A 20,146-nucleotide genomic window follows, 5' to 3' on the forward strand; every position below is an offset into this window, starting at 1 on the left:
CTTATTTTTGTTTAGATGTTTCGTGTAATCACTAGAGAGACCTCAGCCTTGCATTTCAGGAACACCACATTTTCATTTTTAGTGTGCCACCATGGGCAATTTCTCGCTGTCTTATCTACGGCAGCGAGCTATCATGCGGTATCTATCACCAACTTATTTATGTTTGGTGAGCTATGTCCAGGGCCTCTCTTTCCGCCGACTCATAGACCTCCGGCAGACTATAACACACACAGTTAGTTATAATTGCTCATACTGAATGACATTGTACACACAGCTGCAGCCAAATCTTATTTTTAGCTACCTTAAAAATGACAATTGCACTGTCTAAACATCTCCCCACATCATCAGCACTGTATTGGTAAATGCACAAAGGAAAGAGAAAATAAAACACACCACCCGTCTGCTTTCAGATATTTTTGTGTATTATAAAAGTTGCATTTAAACCCGATTTCACTCTTTTTACAGAAATAAATGAAATAGCACAGTAACAGCATTATTTGTGATACACTGAGAAGAGAGTGGCGGGGAACAAGAATTCAATTTGCAACATTAAACACGTGGGTAAAGCACAGGAATCTCCTTTCCTACACTGACTGAATATTTTCGCACACACTCAGCCCCCACACTTCAGCGAGATCATTACCAGGCTTGTTCAGCATGTAACTTCTTTGGCTGGTCGCCTTCTGGAGGGGTTCACCCAGCAAGGACAAGCATTTGCTGTCACTCAAACTGGGACTTGTTGACTGGAAATCCCAGTCTCTGCAACCAAGTTGAATCTGCTTTAGGAATCAGGCATCCCCAACTATCAACCCAGTCCTTCTCCCAGCTCTGTCAAATATCGACTGCCTTCTCTCCTTTTCAAGATTCTACAGGAAAGCTTGGTTACCGAATGCTTGTCCAATAAGATTCTATCATGCCATCTCCTCCTTCACTACACAATGGCTTACTTTTACAGTTGCAACTGTAACAAACTGATTTCCTGCGTATTCGAGGTCTTTGCTTCCTGAAGTTACTGTGGACAGAGCAGCAGAGAAAAAAGAAAAAAAAACCTGAATGTGCGTTTAAATAATGACTTTCAGAGTCTGCCTCATTTTGCAGTGGAGAACACATTATTATTAGTGGGTTATGATCAGGTTAGTTGTTAATGAGGTTAGTTTATTAATTTTCAAATGTGTCTCTTGCAACATAGGCATTTCAGGTAAAAAATAGTGCGCATTTTGAATGTACAAATATGTGCTTTTAACTGTGAAAAAAAATGATTTGTGAAAAAAAATGATTTGCATTTTATATGTAAAAATCGTTTTTGACTGAATAACCTGCCCTCACTTATATGTCCATGTTACACTGGCAACACATAGCTTGAAACAATTGCATCATAGCAATGCACCAAACCCATGCAGTGGTACTGCATAAAAAAAAGCATGCTACACATTGATCCTGTGCAGTAGTGCTGTACTCTGTGCTGTACTCTGTGTTGTAACACGCTAAATAACCTTACAGCACCTCTTGTCTTTTGAAGTGTGTTGGTACATTGCACCTCTTCTCATAGAACCCAGTTGCCATCTGGTGTGAATGGCTTCAGGCATGGAAGTGCACATTGGGAGACCAGTTTGGGCTGAATAAGTGTACCGTACAGTGATTTTTTAAATGTTTTTGTTGTTTTTAGTACATAGGAATATGCCCTCTGCATGAAATATGCACTGGAAAACACAAGAGATTAAGTAGTAAGAATAAATAATAAACAACTAACAATAAGTGCAGCACAAATTCCCTGTGACGTATGACTGGTGCTTATTTCCAGCACCCCAAAATCAGAGTGTACAAAAACCCAGTGAATAAATATAGACCAAAACAATACAAAATAATAAATGTATGCCACAAGAGTAAAATGAACAATTTACTGAGTGCATTAAAAATAACAACGGTAGTGCGCATCAAATCTTGGCACCCAGTTGATGACACACCATGTTCAAATGCTGATCCCCACTAGGGGTGGACGGGGTAGGTGTTCAACCCTACGGCCACCATTTCCATGACAAGCAATGGATATCTGAATGCCTTTGTTCTTAAAAGAGGCCTATGTCACATACCTACATCACGCGCCTGCTCCCCTCCCTGTTGAATGGTAAGCAGCCACCTAGTGGGGAAATGGTAAACAGTGTCCCGGGAGGATAGCTCAGCAGCAACGTGTTTGCCTTGGAAGCAAGACGACACGAAGCAACACAGGTTTGATCCCCGGGTCCGCGCTTAGAAACTTCTAGGTATTTAAGCGTGATATATATACGCAACTAAGACAAAAAAAAAACAATTACCCAACTAAAAAAAAATAAAAACTATTCCTGTAACAGTGCCTCGATGCCTGCGGGCTGTGTGAGCGCTTTAAAAATGCAAATAAAATTTAAAAAAGTATCTTGCAAGGCTGTGTACGACAGATATAATAGATATATTGTTGCCAAAATCACGGTGAGATGTTTGCCCAATTCGCCCGATAAAAAAGCAATATATGCAGACTTTGCTAATAGGTACTGTATGTGAAGACACCGAAAGCTTGCTGCAGGGGGGGTGGTATTATCAAGGACTTCCCTTCGATGATAGTTGATCACCGACATAGGATTTTCAAACTCTCTATTAAACATCTATGATTCCCCCGTACGCTGCCCCCCACTGTGCCCTAATGGAAGAATTGGTGAGGTGGTTTGACTCCCAAACCATTTTGGCTGGGGATTTCAATTCAAGGATCCCCACTGATCAGGATTCGGTGCAAGGGCAGACGGAATCCAAAGTAAGTGGCCCCATGGCAGAATCTAAATTAGACCACAGTTGTCGTAGGGGCCTGTGTTGGGCAACTTTCTTCTATTCTAGGGTTTTTTCTATGGTGAATGGAGTGCGTCCTTCAGATTGTCCTCCCCAGTTTACGCAATGTGCGCTTTCCAGTGGCAGTATCATGGACTATGTTTATGTGACGAACAGCGATCCCATAGTCCTTGATATGGGTATATTGGATCTGGTGTCTCCCTCCTATGGTGTCGTAATACTGGGTTTACCAGGGTTAATTGAGCTGGGGCTAGGGTAAATTGGAATTCTACATCGATTGAAGCTGCACTGTCACTGCTCAAAGGGTTTTTTCAAACTTTCCCGCATCCATTCACGGGATTGATGAAGCAGCAGGTCTGACGGTAATCAAACAATTTGTGGAATTGATTGCAGAGGTCCTGCAGAGTGTTCCAACAGCCAATAAGGGGCTCAATAGGAGAGCAGTTGGGTCATTTTTACCGCACAGACATTCTTATGATAAAGCCATCCGTGACAAAAAAAGATCTGTGCATAAAGAAGTGCGGTCACTACTGAAAGAAGTGGCCGACCCTGTAGTTCTTGCACTCAGAAGTAGGGAGCTTATGACTTCTTACACTAAGTTGCTCCGATTGCATAAGATCAAAAAAGAATGTCAAAAGGGGCATGAATTGGTACTGGTCACCACTTGTAGCGAAATTAACATAGTAAATGGACAAGGTACTTCTAACTTTGACCTAAATGGAGTACAAGAATCTGAATGGATAGCCTATATCTCAATAACTCTGGGACATTCTAACCAGAATTTACCCATTGTCCCCAGGGATATAGGCCACTGGACCTTTGAGAAAAGTGTACAGGAGGTTGCAGGGGTTATTGGGGTCAGTAAATCTTCTAGAGCCCGGGGGCCAGATGGGCTTTGTAATCTTGTTCACAAGGCAGATGTTACCCTGTGGGCAAGGGTTCTGCATCAGCTATTTAGCTGTATTATTGTTACTCAGATGGTTCCCTATTCCTGGCAGGATAGCATCTTAATCCCCGTGCATAAGAAGGGTGATCAAACTGATCCCTGCAAGTTCCAACTCCTGGGCACGGAACAGTACCACTACATGCAATTGGCCCACGCCCTGAAAACTCATATACCTGCAGAGGCCACTATCCCGGACTACACACCGATGGAACACAACATGCTACCAGCATACATCCCCCCAGATGCACTTCCATCCTATATAATGCCATCTCATCCTTTGACACCCCTGAACTGACGAGCTTGAAGGCTAAGTGGGAGGCAGATGTGGGAGAGATAGACCGAGAGGACTGGATTCAGGCGCTGATGCACCCGCGGGAGGTCACCATCTCCTCTAGAATCCGGCTGGTACAGTTTAAAATTTTGCATAGAATGTACTACCCTAGAACAACCTTATACCGTTGGAAGCGGGCCTCGAACCCGAACTGCCTCCGGTGTGGGGGGGAGGAAGGGACTTTCTTTCATATCCTATGGACATGTCCCCGGATCCGAACCTTCTGGACCGCATGCTGTAACAAACTCAACAGGATCCTCAGTCGTACCATACCATTGGACCCAAGGGTCCTACTGCTGGGCATACTGGAGGAGGGTGATCTTAATAAATGGGAAAAACTGCTCTTGACCACGGCAGCAGGACTCATGAAGCGTAACATTGCACAAAAATGGGGAGCCCCAGAATCCCTGATGCTGGAACAATGGGTAATGGACATGGACCCATGTGCTATGATAGAGCAAACAATATATAACGCAAGAGGCTGCCCTACCAAGTCCTCCAAAATATGCGGGAGGTAAGAGGGGGGGGTCCTAGAACCCAAGGATATGGGTGGTAAGACCCTGAATAAACACGTGCACTGCTATGGGAAATGCATTTGGTGATAAGTGATACAAGTATTAACATCAACCTATGATTGGTCATGCAAGTCCCTATTTCCTTTTGTTGTTCTTAGTTTTGTTGTGACTGTTGCAGAAAACAATAAAAACATTTTATCAACAAAAAAACTGATCCCTGTAATTATGGCTTTCTGGCGATGCTGGATGTTTCGTCCGTCCAAGGCATTTGCACAGATTCTATTGGATGAGCTGACTGTGGGCGCAGAAGAGAATAACACCATACCCTGGAATCAGACTGGCTTCAGGAAGGGATGCTCTACATCAGTTAACATCCTAGCACTCTCTACTATAGTCGAAGAGGCAGGGCTGATCCGCAAACAACCAATATATGCATGGTTTGTGGATTATAGCGCTCCCTGTGACACTCTGGATCGAGCTAGGCTGTGGAGGAAGCTGGAGGACTGGGGGATTCCACTGAGCCTAGTGAGGATGATTGTATTGCTCCATACCAATATACGTGTCAAAATAAGGCTCGAGGGGGAGGGAAGACCTCTGCCTGGATTCCAATGGAAGTGAGTCTGAAGCAGGGCTGTCTTCTGGCCCTGATCCTTTTTAACCTCTATGTTTCTGACATGGGCCTCACATAGGTGGACTCTAGAGCTCACCTGCCGAAGTTAGGCAATATGGTCGTATTATGATGGGTTATGTGGACGACATTGTCATCCTGGACCTGACGCCTGGTGGCCTTCAATGTTGCCTCCACAACCTCAACTCCTTCTCGGTTTTAAATTCCTAAGGGTAAACATCAACAAAGCTAAGATCGCTGTCTTTGAACCATCTCACAGACCTGTAGTTAGAGTGGGGTGGAACATGAATGGTGTGGCAATTGAGGTTGTGTCCCAATATGTTTACTTTGGTGTTGTTTTTGAAGCCAGCCCCAAAGGTTTGTCCCATCTGTGTGGTCTCGAGGTCCACACAACTTGAATTGTGGGGTCTTTATGCTTCTTTGCATCACAAGGTGGAGGCTACTCAGTGGGGATATTGCTCAAGTTGTTCTCTGCCAAGGTTGTGCCAATCCTGTGTTACGCAGGCAAGGTTTGGGGTTCGGGGATTTTGAAACTAATTGCTAAGCTTGAGATTAGCATTCTAAAATGTTTGTTAAGACTACCTTCATTTGTTCCAGCCGAGATGATCGCCTTGGTATTTGATCTCATTATGACCTGCGAATGCATTGTACTCAGCAGCTTGATTCTGTTTTGGAAACTTGCACATGCTGAGGCTAGCACTCTTATGGGGATTCTGTTTAATGCTATTGTTTCAAAAGCTGTTTTATAAAGAACTCAACTTGGGGTTAGATACTGAGCATGGTTGATTAATGGGTTGGGAGGAATTGGGATGGTATGCAAACATCAAGTGCTCTCCAATTTAAAACTGTAATGAGAGGGAAACTGGTCTCTCTCAAACGAGAGCAAATGGTTGTTACTTTGGCTGCTAAATTTAATGCAGCTGTATTTTTCCCGTACATACTTGAAAGACAAATGGCGCCCACTTACATCTGCAATACTGTGGGGAATTCCACCATGTGGGACTATCTGTGCATTGAATTCATTGCAGTACGCACCATTGAAGTTGTTGACCGATGATCCAAAACACTGAGGGGGGATAGATGTTGCCGGCTCTGCGGTAATGGTGAGGTGGAAACTGTACAACATCTTTTGATAAATGGTGATGCACTGGTTGATGCACTGGTTGTGCTGCGTAGAAGGGCCTTTAGGGCATCAGGTTTAGACTCTCACAATCCTCTGGGAACTCTGTGGTAACAAAAGGATTTCCACGGGCCGGGGGCAAGTGTTCCCTTGATTGGGCATGTTGTTGTACGTTCTGTGTGTGTACCCTGTGTTCGTCTGTATACCGTTGATCGGGTTGCTCATCTCTTCTTGAACCACCCATAGGTAATCCCTACGGGCTTCCTGGGGGGGGGGGGGTCACCATACTGTTGCTCATTTTGATATGGGCCCATGGGATGACTCCGACATTCCCTTGAAAAATGTCGCCACCTCCCACAATTCCAGCATGTCCCTTGTCCTCCTCCTCTGGGGCCTTGTCCTGCGTACCCGTACCCGTACCCACCCCCTCTATATCCTCTGTACCCACCTCTTCCTCCTCGGGCACTCCTTCCCTGCCATTGTGGTCCTCCATATTGTTCCTAGCCTATTGCTCCTGTCCATTTCCTGCCCAGTTCGCTGCCATCCTTGCTTGTATAGCTATTGGCCCGACTTCCTCCTCCCTTTCTCTCTCTGTGGGGAGGGCGGCTACAGCTGCAATGACCTTCACTAGTTTTGTCTGTATTAATTTAGCCTCATCTGCCAGTCTTCTTTGAGCTATCCCCTTTTCTCTCTCTTTGATCCTTTCACAGTCGTGCACTATAATGTTCTGTATCTCTGCCCAGCCCTTGACTTCCATCCAAGCTATTTTATCAAGAGCCTTCTGCTCCTCCTTCTGAAGCCCTCTTTTAATTATGAAATAAAACAGGGATGTGGACTGATCCCAAGCTGTGCCTGTCTCCACTCTCCATATCTCTTGCACCCGAAGAATGTAGGCCATCGCATCTTCCTCCTCCCCCATTGTTCATTGCATCACTGACTGTAAATCTGGTTTATCTGGAAAAGTCGTTCTCACTGCATCCCATACTCTTGCTCGTACTGTGTTAAATGAAGCCCCATCATGATGGTCACAATCTAGTGTTATTCCGGGGGAATCCTGCCTTTGCCCACACCCTGTCAGCTTGGCCACCTACCGCAGACACCAATAGGCTTTTGACATCGCTGATAGCTAGGGTGACCCCTGCAGTATTTTTCTGAAATGCTCATATCCACTTGCTTGCTCCCCACGAGAGCGGGGGAAGTGTCTTTAGCAAATGTGCCTTATCCATTTGGGCCCAAGGGACATAATTAGGCATTCCCGCCCCTCCGTGTATCAGGGGTAATTTTAATTTGTTCCTTTGCTCCCTTCTTCCCTAATACTGCCATCCTTCCGGTTCTATTCCTTAATCTCCCATGCCACCCTTCTTCCATCGCCCTCCCCAAGGGGGACTGTGCTATTCCTGCTGGCTCTCCACCTGTTGCACTCCCCAGTCCTCTTTCCTCTTCTTCTTGCTCTTCTATGTCACACCAGTATTCTTCCTCCCTGTCTGATACCATGGCCACACCTTCTGCAACCTGACTCACTGGCCACTTGATCTATTTCTATTATTCTTGTGGGGGTATCATTAATTCAGAACAGGTATTTCTCCCTTTTCCCAACCCTCTTCTGCTGATCTATCAGGTGTTTGGAGCAATTGCAGCTGTTATGCTCTGGGTGTGTGTTCACATATTCCTCTTAATTGTGACAATTCTGTTCGAGCCATTGTTAATCTTGAATCTAAGTCTTGGGTGAACTGCTCTATGTCTATTGCTGGCGTACTGACCTGCGCACCTGCTCCCCGAACATGATATGGGGGCGGTGCTGGGGCTGTCGTAAAGGTGCAGGGGGCGATGTGGGCTTTGACACATACACTGGGTCACTATATCCCTCAGATGGCGCTGGCTTGGGCAAAAGTGGGTACAGTTGTGTTACCTCTACTTCTCTTACGTTATTTTCCCCTTCTCCCTTGCTGCTATTTGTTGCCAGGGGAGATGCACCCTGCTCTTTTATTTTGCTAGGGGGTACTTCTTCAAATAGCCTCCACAGGTCCAATATTTCTCTCCTTTTTTGGAGCTGTTTTCCCTTGTAGTTTACGAACAAACATGTTGCTACCATATCTAGGACACTCTTATCAAACGACCCCCCTTGGGGCCATACCTGGGGCAATCCTTCCCCCTTCAATTTTGTGATCCACTGGTTATGATATTTGGTTATCCTGTCTGCATACCCTGGCAAACTTTGACATATGTGTGAAAGTGGTATTTCTGCACCCATGGTTATTCTATCAATACCTATCTGTTCTACGTGTATCAGATCTAGGCAACAATCGATAGGACACAATGCTTCACCACTTCTTATGTTACTCTCTGTGATAATACCTTTGATTGGATGTTGTCGGTCACACTACCTCTAATAAAAACAATTTTTAAATAACCTTTTTAATTACATTTTTTCTTTTCAATAATTAGTCAAAAACCATAGCGCGCAGCAAACATAAACAACACATAGTATACACCACGATACTTAGACCTACCACACTTAACATTTAAATGCAAATCTTCCCTGCTTGTTCCTCTCCCCCCTTTTAATATTTCCCCCTTGCACTCTAGCTTGTCCCCTTATCTTAGTTCCTTATGGACCTTCCCTCCTGTCTATGAGTCTCCCCTACCCAAAGGAAAAAGAAAGAAGATTAAAGCGTTTTCTAAATACTATTCAAGTCTTCATCTTAAATTAGACTCCTACTATTTCCACTTATTTTCTTCATTATATGTAGCGCGGCCTTCCACCCCCTCACAGAGCTAGGTTCCCGTACCTCATTTCACCTTGTAGTCTCCTTAACTGTCCTAATTGCTATATGCAGAAAGAGAAAGAATAGAAATAACCCAAGAGTTCCCCCTATATTCACTGAACCTCTTCCCCTCTATATTCCCACTGTTCACCTCCAAATGTCTTTTTACCTGACCCCTTATACTACTGTTTCTCTTCCCGTCTCCCTACTGTCTTTTAATCTTTTAATTTCACTCGCACTTGATACACACGTGTCCGTGTTGATCCGAGACCCTCCGGAACCGGTCTGTCAAGGCACCGCCCCTCACTCAATGGCCGCATCCGGCAAGTAGTACGGTGGGTATTTGCAAAGCCGGGATGCGTCGACCCTCTCGTCCTATTGGGTGTGCATGTCTAAGGTGTACCGGTTCGCATAGGCGGGCAGCTCTTGAGGGGGCACACCCTGGGTCTCTGCTGTGGGTGGGGGACGTCTCGTGTCAGAAGGAACGGAAGGATGCAATCACGTCGGGGTCACCAAATGAAAGTGAGCAGTTCCCAAAATACAATCCAAACTCCCCAATGAGAGTCAGTAAAGGACACACCCAAATAGGGAATGCAACGGAGACCAAATGACCAGTGAGTTGAAGAAGCAAGTTTATCTAGATAAAATAGGACATGCAGAGCACTCTGCATACTCTGAGAGCGCTCTGTTAAACAAAACACTGTCATTGCATTAAAAAAGGTTACAGCGTCATCAGTGACACAAATATATATATGGTACAAAAGTTACACTTTCATTGGAAGAGCCGCAGATCCAGGATAGTTGTTTGGCAGGAGGCGGACATCACATGTATCAGCTGGGCTGTTCAGTGCGAGGTGAAGGTCGTGTGGTTCTGGATGAGGTGATTAATTCTAACTCTCTAATCTAAACACCACTTCAAAGTATACAATAAAAGAAAATCATTTGTATTCTGACAGGTTGGGAGAAAACCGTATATCTCACTGGATGCTTTTTATATACATTGTCATGAATCACTGGTCAGGTGAAAGGTATGGGGGGTCATCTCTGTCATGGTACATGGTGGTGAATGGTACGTGCGGGCCCTGTGGAGGGATGACAGGATACATTTGTTGCGCTGGGACATCCGAGAGAAATGGGCATAGTCGCAGGGAGAAGAAAATGGGGGGCCGCCTGCGCACCCTGTGCGGCACTGCCGTGGAGGGTGAGAAGGCCCTGGGGCAGATTGAGTGTGGCCTAGTTCAAAATAGCAGGGTTTAAAACACACAATAAAATGGAGTTCAAACGAGTTCTCGTGGCCTCTTCTGCAGGGGATAGGGGAGGAGGTTTGGTTGTTCCTTGGACCAGTTCTTCATATGTTAAGTATATAAGTGTACAATGTCTGCTCTGTTGCAGGATGACTCTATTTACGTCAGCCCCATGGGCCTCACATTTTGCACCATAGCACATAATCCCTTTTAACATTTACCATCTTCATATATGCAGATATTACATAAAGACAATGGATCTATATCATGAACCAGAGATACGTGGGCCCAAATATCTTATATTTTACAGTCAATTAGCTAATACATTCGTCAAACATCTCTTTGGATCTCATGCAAACAACTTTATCACGTGTGTACAAAAGGAAAATATATGGTTACAGGTGGGATTAGTATCAGGGGTGAATCTTAGTGGCATACAGTCGTGGGGCAGGCATCTGTTACATCAAAGAGGAGGTGAGGGTATGGGCTGAGTGGATAGTATATTCTTTGAGTTGCGTCTGTGGGTGCGGAGCAGGTTTGTGGAGATGGATGGATTTTTCCTAGGACCAGGCCTTGGCCCAGTCATTTGCAGGGCAGCGATGCTGGCCGGAAGGGGCAAGATACAATGTTTTATTTGCAGCCTTTCTCGCCCAACTTTTCGTGGGAACAGGACAGTCGCAGAGACACCAGAGGGGTGGGGGGAGTAACAGGCTGACTGTGAGCGGCCCCAGGGTAGAGGTGCAGCCCTGCAGGCTGGCATTTCTGTGAGACCTGCTGGGGCTTTTACAAAATGGAATCGATGTTTGTACAAAATGGAGTAGGTAATCCGACTGCTTAGAGAAGTTGCACCTATATGTGTCATCCCGAGGCTGCCCGGCACCTTTGGCCAGAGGTGCATTGGAAGCCGGGGGGACAAGCATAGTGTGCATGTGAGGACAGGAATGGAGGGGAGGGGGCCCAGAAGACCTTTCCTCCCACACACTCTCTCACGAGGGACTGATTGTCTTTCTAACTATGTTGTGGAGAGATGCATATGGCATATTCCGAATTTTAACAGACTGATGGTTGATTTTACTTATTTTCTTTCTTTTTTGGTGGAGAAGGATTTGATTTAATCAGAGAGATGTACATTAATTATGTTTTATGTATTTGTTTAACTGTATGACATACAAATAAAAACGAAAACTGTATTAAATTGTATACTTCCTTCTCGATTTATGTATTTAAATGAAATACAATGCAATAAAATATTTCTCACTTAAAAATAAAGCAGGGGCATGGTCGGCAGCACTATGATTTGGAGCATGGTCTGTGAGAATCAAAGGCACAGAGCCCCGTTCCCATGTTGCACACCGTGTAATATTCAGGAAATACCTGCAAGACATTTTCCTTCTGCAGAGTGAGCAGGAAACGACAGTCCTGGGAAGCAGTGAATTGGCAGAGGAAGTTGGCCACTGCATGTGCAGGCTGAGGAAGATATACAGGTGGTGAGCAGTGCTATGGGATCTCTCCTCTGGTCTAGCTCTCTTCAGGCTGGTGGGGGCGGGACTCACTGACTTTCCAGACTATTATAACACAAACGATGGAGGGTTCAATGACTTTGCCTGAACTGGAGGGAAAGGGGGCCTCATTGTGCGAGTCTGAGGGAGCCAGGGCTCTTGCATGATTTAGGTATGTAGTAAGCAGGTCGGCATTCTGTCTTATGGGTTGTCCGGGTATACTGGGTGTAGGCGGGTGAGCACTACGGGCACTTATATAATCTCCCTCTTTGAGGTTGGCCCTCATCTTAATGGGATAACCTTCCCACTGTATCTTCCTGCTGGAGGAGCACAGTTAATGTCTCTGGTTTACATCAGAATAAGGAATGGACCAAAGGGTGGCATGCAGGTGCCAGCCTAAAAGGTCCCTAAATGCCACAGTGGGGATTCAACACTAGGGTAAGCAGTCTCTTCTTAAGCATTTGAATCTCCAAAGCTATGTTCATCAGGTGAAAGGCCTTCACGGTTAGGATGTGATTGGGGCACTGGCCACCTGCCTGAAACACTGTACAATCTACTAGGACCCATATTTAGTTCTGAAGACTTCACTTTGCATCCTTTGTACTTTATGCAGCAGCCCCAGTCTCAATTTGTCTACTACTGCTTGGTGCTTCTTGAGAGTCAATGCGCTTTTACTCTTTAATTACTTTTCTCTAGGCAGAATGAAAAATTCCGCCAAGCCCAGACAGTGGAGAGACCTGTGGTAGTGCTAGAGAAAAGATGTGTTGGCCTCCCTACCTTCTATAACAATGGGATCAATCACGCATGTTCCTCCTCAGAGTCACCCCTTTTGAAAACTGATCTGATACAAAGATTTGACATTTTCGAGGACAAATGCTCAGGCACATTACATGGGCATTGTCAGGTTCTGGGTTGCCACGTAGTGTAGCCGAGGAATTCTTCTTCCTGATGTACCCCTCTGGTTCAGAATAAAACAAGCAACCAGAGCGGTCAATCAGAGAAAAGAAAGGATGCCAATGGAGTCTCAGGTACTGCAGAGGACAACAGATGCCACAGGAGCAGAAACCAGATGACCACACAATGGTATAGAGTAGGTGCTGGACCTGCAAATGAAGTGAGTGTTTAACACAACACAAACTGTAAGGTCAACTCTACTTCTAGATAAGAATCCTAGTCAATGACCAGCCAAAGACAAAAAGGGCAGTCTAATGTTAATGGGTCCACTATTTCTCAAGGTCGGTAATAGGCCCCTCCTCCCCTTCACATGCACGTTGTCTTAATGAACAATGAAACGGCTTAACATAGTTTTGTCCTTTTCTCCATTGAGGCAGAATCCAAATAGGGGGGAGCAGGAAGGCCAAAACCGATAATCCAAAAATGGAAAAACCCAGCAGCATGTCCCGACGGCACGCGGACGCCTTAGTACACACTGGAAGTCTTTAGTTTGTGCAAGTACACACTGGAAGTCTCTATAGTCGTGTACTGCACAAACAAGGAAGTCCCAAGTTCCAAAATCTCAATAATCCAATAGAACAACACACGGTCCAAAAACACGAAATCCACAGGCAATCCCAAAGAAGTCAAGATTAAGCGATGTGGCAGCCGGATGGGTTGGAGGAAGCTGCCACAGTAGCGTAGTTCCGTGGGCGTAGGCAAAAGAAGTTCTGATAGCGATCCGAGGTCAATACACAAGTCGGGCAAAAACCAAGGAGCTTGCTGAGAAAAAGGGGGAAAGGCGAGGGGAAGGGAAACAGGAACGGGGGAGCACAGGGTACAAGGTAAACACAGTACGAAAGTTCTAAGCGCCACTAATTCACAATCAGAAGCACCAAGCAGAATGAGGGTGGTGCTTAAAAAGGATAGGTCATGTCACAACACTGCGTGTAGCTCGGCGTCGAGTGTAGGAAGGATAGAGAGGGCGCAAGCGTTGCCATGCCAACTTCCAGGCACCTGGCTGTAGAATCCTTAAAGGGCTATGACCCCGTGTTTTGGTAGTGCAAGTACGCCTGTACATGACAGGCATTTTCCTGGAGGAGATAATGAATTTGCAGCAGGTAGAAGAGAGTGCAACCAATGACACTGCTATTCAAGATCATGCAACAGCATATGTTAGAGGATGGAGCATTAGACAATCTGTAGTCCACAATAAGTAGATGTTAATTCTAGATTAAGCAGACATTCATGTATAGAAGGGATGATACATGCAGTCAGTTTAATGATTAATGTGGAAAATGTTTGCTTTACTGGGTCTCCGGTAGCGACCTTGCCAGAGACGGCCTTAGGGGGGGCGAGCTGGGCAACCGCCCGGGGGGCCACACCCCCCCAGGGCACCATTAGCCCCCCCCCCACATCAGCTCGGCGGAGTCTTTCAAGGGCTCCCCGAGCTGGCGTTGTGGGAGAAGGCACAGCAGGCGCACTTTTACTGTAAAATGTGCCCAAGGCAGCGGGTGCATTTAAATGCACCCCTCCGCCGTGGGCACTTTTCATAAGAAAAGGCACCATTAGCCCCACACCACGCCAGCTCGGGGGAGTCTTTCAAGGGCTCCCCCGAGCTGGCGTAGTGGCAGAAGGCGTGGTAGGCGCCTCATTGTCACTGAATGAACCTGCCGCGGCGGGCTCATTCGATGACAATGAGGTGCTAATGCGCCCTATTTAACCTCCTCGCCCGAGCGAGGAGGTTAAAAAAATAATAAATAAAAAAAGTGCCCCTTCCTGGCCCCTCCCCTTTACGCCCCACCCCCTGTTAACCAGGGGCGCGTGGTGGGCGAGGGGAGCGCCAATTCGTCCAGGGCGCTGCTGCCCTTAAGGCCGGCCCTGGACCTTGCAGTTATGGTTACGTTGTTCTTCCAACAGGAAGAGCAGATGTTGGGTGCCGTATAACTTTGTACCTTCGACAAATCCTCACAAACCTTTTAAAAAAAAAGTATAGGCCCCACTTTGAATTATTTTAGGAAGCTTTGTGTTATTTCGCAAAAGGAGGGAAAAGTTACAGGGGGGTCCCAAAACCTATGAAGTCTGGATATAGATGAATGTAAAGAAAATGTGCTTGCATCTACAGCACAAACAGCTGGATGGATTTGAACAAAAAACTTGCGCGAGGTGCAGTGGGCTGGCCCCAACAGCAGGTATTTGTAAATTTGGTGTAAATTGGTTTAATAGATTTTTTTAAATGCTCAGATTGTAGGGCACAACTAAATTTGTGATATCTCTGTCCAGTCCGTGGACTCACTTCCTGATTTTGTGTCCGCAGAGGCCGCTGAGCCAATCAGGGAGCTGTGTAACGTTAGTGGACATGGTACACAGCAGATGATTGGTCAATGGAACATGTGGAGCGTCAAACGTTTTGAAATGGACGCCATGTGGGATTCACAAACTGCACCTTTTGTCCGCAGACATTATGGTATAAAAAACTCTGAAAAATACATTTCTGTTTATTTTGAGGATTAAAGACTGTCTGCGGAGGGAGGGGGAGAGAAGAAAAGGATACATCTATGCGTTATTTTGTGTAGAAATGGCGTGGGGTTGTTGCTTTGTTTGCAGTCTTTTTGCTGTTCGTGGCAAACACAGACAGCAATAAGTGTCTGCTGACATCCTTTGACAATGGTGGTGTTATGTTATATACTACACCAATGCTTACTTTGGGTTAAATATTTGTGCAGTGGGATCAGTGAGTGTAACTGTGACTATAGCCAAATTGAGCATGGTCACAAGAGTCGGTTTACTTTGGGTTTAATGCCCGCAATACTCTGGCCATGGAGTCTTGGAACCATAAAGTCACATGTATCAAGTTCAATGTTCTAGATATGTAGTTTGAACAACATGAACCCTGGGTAGAGACAAATATGAATTCTGGAGTGTACGTATAGCAGTAGTAGTCACAGTACTTATTTTTTGGTCACGGCCAGTGGCCTGATTGTTCAGCCATGCCACAAACAATCTACCCACTGGCCATGGTCACAATAGTATGCTCACTTTGGGTTTAATTAATTGAACAATCTGCCCCCTGGCTATGGTAAGTATGGTATGTTTACTTTGGGTTTAATAATTATTTAGTTAGTACTGCTGGAGTGTGAGTATGGTAGCAGTAGCGGACCTTACAGTACAAAAGTTTGTGGCAATGGCGAGTGAACAGATTGTTCGGAACATGGTCCCATGGAGGGTGGATGTAGCAGTAGCAATAACAATGCAGTAGTCATGGCCACAGCAGTATGTTTACTTTGGGTGTAATGCCTGCAACAATGTGTCTACTAACCATGGCTACAATAGTGTGCTTAGATGGACATGGTAACAAGGGACTATTGTTCGGGCCATGGCTGAATGGAGTGTGGATATAGTAGTAGTAGTAATAATAACATTACATATTGTTGCGGCTGTGGCCACAATAGTATGTTTAGTTTGGGTTGAATGCCAGCAACAATGTGGCTACTGGTCGTGGCTGCAGTAATGTGCAGTAATGTGCTTAGTTGGACATGATAACAAGGAACATATGTGTTTATTTGTCTGTAAAGAAAGAGAATATAATTAATTGTAGTACATGGTATGGATGATATACATACTTAAGGTTTTAAACATTTACTTTGTTTCACCGTCATAGGTAGTTCATTATTTTTGTGTGTGAAACACTGTTGTTACAGTGTCTTGCTGATTCACATTTCAGCTCGGCTTGGTGACTCAGAGAATGCGTGGCCTGGTGGCTTCTTGTGTTCATCCAGTGCAGCATAAGTGGCCACAAATGTAGGACTCCATTTATGCCTGGTGTTGGTTTGGAGACAGGTTATCCAACCACGGTATCTAGTAATTCAAACTCTTCCATTTCTGAGGGGTGGACCTGCTCTGTGAAACTTTACACCTTGTGGGTCCAGTTTTCAGATGCCTACCAACCTCCCCCCACCCCCACCCCGCACCATTACTTTCATATTCTTGGTTTGGGCGTCTCAGCTATCTTCAAGCCGATGATCATAGGCTCCTCTCCGACAAAGGTCTGTATAAATATTATGGAGCTTAGTTATTTTGAACCTGCTAAAAGACTTTTTCCAAACAAGCGCTTTGCTGGTGAAGTCTTGACTGATAAAACATAGTCATTGTTTAAGTGACCAGGCAGCAAAGGAACAGTCCCTTCCCAGTAATCTATGTTGTGGGTGGAGTTGCCAGAGTCACCCATTTCACATGGGCTTAATCTTCATCTTTACATTACTTTACTTTTACTTGAATTAATTTATAATGCGCAGCAATGAACCCGTGGGCATGATGGTGCGGACAAGACAAAATACAACAAATAAACAAATCCAGAAACTATCTGGGAGAGGTCAAGAGCTGATGCAGGTGCCTTAGTCAAACAGCAAGGTTTTGAACTTTTTTTTAAAGGGCTCTAGTTTAGTTTCAGCCTAAGATCAAGCGGCAGTCTATTCCAAGATTCCGGGGCCGCTATGGCAAAGCCTCCTTTTTCATTTACTTCTCGGAATCATAAGCATTTCGGTCTGATTAGATCTAAGAGAACGAGAAGTACTCTTGGACATGATGAGTTTGTTCAGGTAGCGAGGCATGATGCCCAAAATGCTCTTGAAGGTGTTAAGGAGGAGGCGATAGCGAATTCTCACCTCTACGTGGAGCCAGTGCAGGGATCTTCTGGCTGGCGTGACGTGGCCCTGTCTAGCTAGACCTATGACGACCCTCACTGCTTCATTTTGAATAACCTGGAGTCTGCTTACTTCGGTTTTACTGATGCCAGTCAGCAAGCTGCAGCAGTAGTCCATTTTAGCCCCCACTATGGCTCCGGCCAACATTTCTGCATTACTCTGAGAGATCATAGGTCGGAGGTATGCAAAAGGTTTGAGGTAGTAGGCCGCCCCCAAGACCACACTCCCCACATGAGCTTTCATTGAAAGGTGCTGGGCAAGGATCACCCCTAAGGACTTATCCTTCTTAAGGGTGTCAATCTTGATTTCACCGAGCTGGAAGTTGCTATACTTCGGGTATATCTTGGAGATCCGACTAGGAGACCCCACGATCATAAGCTTGGTTTTGGATCTATTTAGAGCAAGTCCATTCTGCACCATCCAATTTTCAATGCAAGTACATGCCTTGTTAATGCGATCTTCATCTTGTACATGGTCAACAGTCAGAGGGATGATACATTGCGTATCATCCGCAAAATTAGTGAACCATATGTCTTCTTGCTCCAGCATAGTAAAGAAGGGGACAGTGAAGATGTTATAGAAGCAAGGCAATCGACTTGCTCCCTGGGGGACTCTGTATTCAATCGAAGCCGAGGTTGCTTCGGCAATATCCAAGCAAGCGCAGCTAACCCGGTTCTGGAGGAAGGAAGCTACCCACCGGGAGGCTTCTGAGGAGAATGCTGCCACTTGTTCGAGCCTGGTGTCCAACAGCGTGTGGTCAACCAGGTCGAATGCGGCTGAAAGATCCAGCAGCATGAGCATGGTGGCTTCTCCCTTGTTGATATTAGATAAGAGCCTAGAATTAAGCTCCAAGAGGGCTGTTTCTGTACTATGCCCGGCTCTGAAACCACAGTTTAAGATGGGGTGACTTTCGATGTGTTTAGCAATCTGTTTGTATGCAACCCTATCCAGTATTTTCATCAGAAAAGCTGAATTAGTGATGGGTCTGTAGTTAAGTGGGTCTTCTTTGGGGAGGCCTGGTTTTTTCAATAGAGGAGTCACCCAGAAACATTTGAGAGCATCCAGCACTGAGCTTGCTCAAAAAGATGCATTTACAAACTGGAGAATAGCTTCCAGCAATATAGGGGGGCATGTTTTGATAATGATAGCAGAAAAGGGATCACCCTTGCAGCTTGAAGTTTTAAGCTGCTTCATCACCTCCGTCAATTCTGCCAGCGTAATGGCAGTAAATGAAAATTCAGGGATTGTGAGGCATCTAGATGGTTCCTGACAGCTAGTAGCACTGTTTTTCATAGAAATATTGGCCTTTTTCTGGGTGATATTAGCTTTGATGCCCTGAAGTTTGGCACCCATGGCGTCCTGAATCGCCTGGCACCAAGCTATAATAATAATAATAATAATAATCTTTCACTAATTCGTCTACCTCAGGTTTGGAAGTCAGTTCTTGCTCTTTAAGTATTTTAAATAACTCTCTGGTCTCTGACTTTGCTGCAACAATCCTGTCATTAAAGGAGTTCTTCGTAGCTTCCAGTATAGCGACTTTGTAGGTTCTGGCCGCCTCTTGGTAGGCAAGGAGTAAGTCCAGAGATTGGTTAGCTTTCCAGCTATGATATTGTTTACGCATAAGCACTTTGAGTTTGCGTAGTGCTTGTGTGACCCAAGGTTTCTCTGGAGCTAGCCTGTTTGTGATATCCCATAGGGAGTCCATAAGGGCTGTAGAGAGCACCAGAGCTGAGTCTGTGGGCTGGACATTAGTCAAATGGGTAACCAAGGGAGCAATTTTTTCCAGGGTGAGTAGTTTGGGATTGCGGCCCTTTGTGGGTGGAGAAGCTTTGCTTTTGTGTTTGACAGGAAAGACTGAATAAATAGCAATGACAAAATAATGATCTGACCAAGGGCAAGGGGTGGTGGTCAGATCTTTTATGTTCACATTAGTTGCTGCTAGCCAGTTAAGAGTATGTCCAAGCTGATGTGATGGATGGCGATTATGTTAGGTGAAACCCAAGGAATCCAAGGCAGACTCCAGATCAGACCCCTTATGGTCATTCTGGTGGCCAGGCCAGTAATTGAAGTCACCCATAACAATAAAACTAGAGAGGGGTTTCAGACATGCCACCAGGTGATTGGATAAGGCGGTGGTGAAGTATGCAGGGTTTGAAGGAGGCCTATATATATTAATAGTAGGTTGAGAGTAGCCCCAGCATTAATGCCGATCTTGATCTGTAAGGATTCAATGCCTGCAATGCTGTTAACTGTTTTCCCCCAGATAGTAATGTGAGATTTAAAAATCAATGCCACTCCTCCCCCTATCTTCCGGGGTATTCCACCCTGGAGACAAATTCACTGAGCAGGGTATAATCTGTCAATCACAAATGGGAACTTCCTGCCTTGCTGGTTCAGGATATGTTCTCCCGCTGGGATTACTCGTGATGGATGCCTTTTGGCACTCTCCACAATAGCAAGTCTCCAGAGTTTCCCTCTCTTAGGCAGGAGTCTGAACTCTCTGGGGGATGCTTTTGCAATTTCCTGCAGGGGGCTTTTCACCATGTGTTTGTCTTTCCTTCGAATACATAGGAAAATGTGGACATTCAAGAACCTTTCTCTTGCTGCATGATTCTAATGGCTCGTGAATTACCAAGGTATTTAAT

Source organism: Ambystoma mexicanum, chromosome 3p (genome assembly GCF_040938575.1).
Source record: "Ambystoma mexicanum isolate Mex_15411 chromosome 3p, UKY_AmexF1_1, whole genome shotgun sequence".
In the NCBI taxonomy this organism is placed as follows: domain Eukaryota; kingdom Metazoa; phylum Chordata; class Amphibia; order Caudata; family Ambystomatidae; genus Ambystoma; species Ambystoma mexicanum.